Genomic DNA, 4,015 nt, shown 5'->3' on the forward strand with positions numbered 1-4,015 from the left:
ATAAAACCCAGGGACAACAGAGGCTTGTGATATTTGGAAAGCACGTAGATAAAACAAACTTGTAAAGACACACACAGAGCCAGTTTACAGTAGTGCCCATAAAAACAGGGTAAGAAAATCTTTCCTTTTAAAGCCACAACCACTTAAAGAATATAAGGAGCTAGCAATAGAAACCCTTCTCAGTTGCAACAAACTGACTTTTGCACAGGGAGAGAGATCAAACTATCGTATAAATATAGTAAGAGCTTTTAAAAAAGAGAAGTCCTGTGTCAGACTCCAAGCAGTAAAAAGACATGCCTTACTGTTAGCACTTTGGACCTGAAATCTCTAATGTCTTAAGTCAACAGCAATAGTCTAAACTAAGGAAAGAATAGAGGAAAGGGGAAAGAAGATAGCTTGATATTCAGATCCCAAATGTTGCTTACAGATGTGGCAGTTAACCAAAAACAATATTAGCACCCCCCTTTGCATTATGCACTGAAGAGATTTTACTTGGGTTTATTAAGAAAATGTAAGTATGGCAGCCCATGAGATTGTCTTTGTAGTTACTTTTATGACCTTTTGTGCTCTTGAAGGGAAAAGCAAAGTGCTTTACTCCTGAATGAGTTTCGTTTCACAGGAGAACAGATTGAAATATCAGCTCTGGTTGTATTATCTAGTAAGATTTTTGTCTCCAGTTTCCATTAATATGATAATGCTTCTCATTCTTTCAACTATTAAAGCCCAGTTATTAAGGAAAAATACTTAAATAGGTTTTAGGAAAGTGGAAGTATATTATTTAAATTTACCATGGTAACAGGAAATCTTGATAAAGTATTTCACTCCTGTTTTTTGCCAAAATTGAATTTCTTCTCCTTATATTTAATACATATATGGTGCATCAACACATTGCCACATGGTGACATTGCTATGGCACCGTGCTTTAGTACTTTCCTTTTGGAAGTATTAAAGCACAGAGCAGTATAGGCAGTTACTGTGCTGTGCGTGTGGCATGCTATACTAGGGGAACATGCCACTACAGCAATGTAGCTGGCAATCACATGTAGACCTGTGTGATCACCACATCACTGTAGCATGACATTTAATGATGTATCACATTACTACATCTCCTTCGGGTGACATGTAGACACGCCCATATACATGCCAGTCAAGAAGCACTGAAGCAGCCTACTTTTCCCCCCTTTCCATACAGCTGTTCTGTGTTATTTCCTACAGAGGTAAAACTGAGCAGAACACTTGTATCAGAAAGAAAAAATAATGAAAACAGGGTATGAAAAATCAGAAAATGCACACTGGTGACAAATAGAAAAATTCCTATTAATATTGGATGACACAAGCCATTTAACCAGGTAGCTAGGGTTAGGCTTCAGCATCTAACAGTTGAACCGCACTGTTCAACATCTTCATCAGTGACTTGGATGAGGGGGTAAAAAACATCCTCCCTGTTCAGATTTGCTGATGACACTAAGATGTGGGGGGATATGGGTATGCTAGAAGGGAGGAATAGGCTGCAATTGGACCTAGACAGGTTACAGGGGTGGGCGGATGAGAATAGGATGGGATTCAACACTGACAAATGCAAGGTGCTGCACCTGGGGAGGAAGATCCAGCACCATACCTACTGGCTGGGGAACTCCCTTCTCATCAGTGCAGAGGCAGAAAAGGATCTTGGAGTCATCATTGATGCCAAGATGAACATGAGCAGGGAGAAGGTGGCCCTCCTCTGGAGAGGGTCCAGAGGAGGGCCACTCGCATGATCAGGGGGCAGCGGGGCAGGCCCTACAAGGAGAGGCTATGGGACCTGAACCTGTTGAGCCTCCACAAGAGAAGGCTGAGGGGGGATCTAGTGGCCTGTTACAAACTAGTCAGAGGGGACCAGCTGGCATTGGGGGAGTCCCTGTTCCCCCGAGCACTACCAGGAGTGACTAGAAATAATGGTCACAAGCTGGCAGAGGGTAGATTCAGACTAGACATTAGGAGGCACTACTTCACTGTCAGGGCAGCTAGGATCTGGAACCAACTTCCAAGCAAAGTGGTGCTGGCTCCTACCCTGGGGGTCTTTAAGAGGAGGCTTGACAATCACCTGCTCTTTCCTGCCATGGCAGGGAGTTGGACTTGATGATCTGCTCAGGTCCCTTCCGACCCTACTAACTATGAAACTATTTCACTACACCCATCCTGAGCAATTCCTTGGAGCTCACCGCCATGCACTGGAATCTGTAGTCTTTCAATGGAAAGCTTCACAGTTTCAAAAAGAGTTGAACCAGGTCTTTAATTCCTAGACCTTTTTTGAGGGCAAATGTCATAATTACTCAGCACAGTGAGTAAGTCTCCAGTTTCGAGATTTATGTGGGAAAGTGAGAGTTGAAGAGTTCCCATGAGCTTGAATGCTTCTTGCCACCAAAACATTCATTTAAATTAATTTTGGGGGTCCAATTTCCCACTAACTGCCTCTATGATTTTACAACTGCATGGTCTTAGTTCTTTTAGACCGTCTCTTCCTTGTTGCTATACGAAAAAGCCACACAAAATCCACAGAAACTGATCATTCTACAATGAGCTCCATCCTGGCCAATCCCATTGCCTAAGTAGAACTGATCACAGGGTGGTTCCTGACCATAAAGGGAAATTGTTGAAAGCACGTATATACAAAGTTCTGACAAAATGAACACATTAATGAAACCAGGAAAAATAGTATCTTCCCTATTAACATATTCATAGATTCATAGATGTTCGGGCTGGAAGGGACCTTGAAGATCATCAAGTCCAGCCCCCTGCCCCAGAGACCATATGTCTCTTACAGAAACTCCTTGAAGTAATTAGTAGGTAGAAAGGGTTCAGACTACAGTGTGAATTTTCAGATGACAGCTTTCAGATTTCTTTAACATTCGTGAAGTTATCTTGACTCAGTTGCAGGTACTTCTACATACAGAATAGCTAGATTAGATGAAGATGGACAACCCTATTAAGTCATGACTGAGAATTACCAATACATTTTAACAGTGGATTGAACTCCTTGTTATACTGCAATGCATTATTTCCTGTAATTTGATAATTAATAAGCTGGTACTTAAAATGTGCAACATTTAAGTTAGATTGCCAGCAGGAACTTTGTTATATTATTTGATTTCTTCTAAAAGAGGACCATTATATTCACTTTGCACATAATCATTTTCATTCTTTTATTCCCAACTGTTTCATTTCAACTTGCCTGAATTTCTTTTTTTCTGACTCATGTAAAAAGCTAGCATGTAATATGACTTTCACGATTGGCTTTGCATAATTAGGTCATAAAAAAAAGAAACTTTTTAAGATTACATTGAGGATCCAATTTAAACTTACAAAAGCAGAGAAATTGGGAGATAACATTAAAAATCCATCCTTAATGCAGCACCCTGTTCTCTAAGCACCTCATATTTAGGCATGGCCTTATACACAAAGTATAATAGCAAGATGTAACAAGTGGTTTTCATTTTTTCACAAGCACCTGATTAAATCAAAGAAACGTCCACGAGGGACTTGTGAGTATCCTGGCTGTTTTTCACCAGTGAGCACAGAAGAGACAGTTAAATCCTGACATTCCTAAGCAAATGTTGTTATATCGACACTATACTATACAATACACAACATGGTACCAATAAAACTGATTTTCTATACTTTGACAATACAACAGGGGGGGCAGGGGGAGAGGGATTTGATGGTGGGGGTCTACTACAGACCCCCCAACCAAGAGGAGGAGCTGGACAGGGAATTTTCAGGCCAGCTTGCGAGGGCACTAAAATCAAGGGATGTAGTGGTCATGGGCAATTTTAATTACCCAGACATCTGCTGGGAGGAGCAGTCAGCCGGGACGGACCGCTCCAGGAGGTTTCTGGCTGAGATGCAGGACCTCCACTTGATTCAGGAGGTGCACAGTCCCACCAGAGGAGATGCCCTGTTGGACCTAGTCCTGGCCGCAGGTGACGACCTGGTAAGGGGCCTCCAGGTTCTTGACCACCTGGGCAATAGTGATCAT

Source organism: Gavialis gangeticus, unplaced genomic scaffold, assembly GCF_001723915.1.
Source record: "Gavialis gangeticus isolate Ggan-Ray unplaced genomic scaffold, GavGan_comp1, whole genome shotgun sequence".
Taxonomy (NCBI): domain Eukaryota; kingdom Metazoa; phylum Chordata; order Crocodylia; family Gavialidae; genus Gavialis; species Gavialis gangeticus.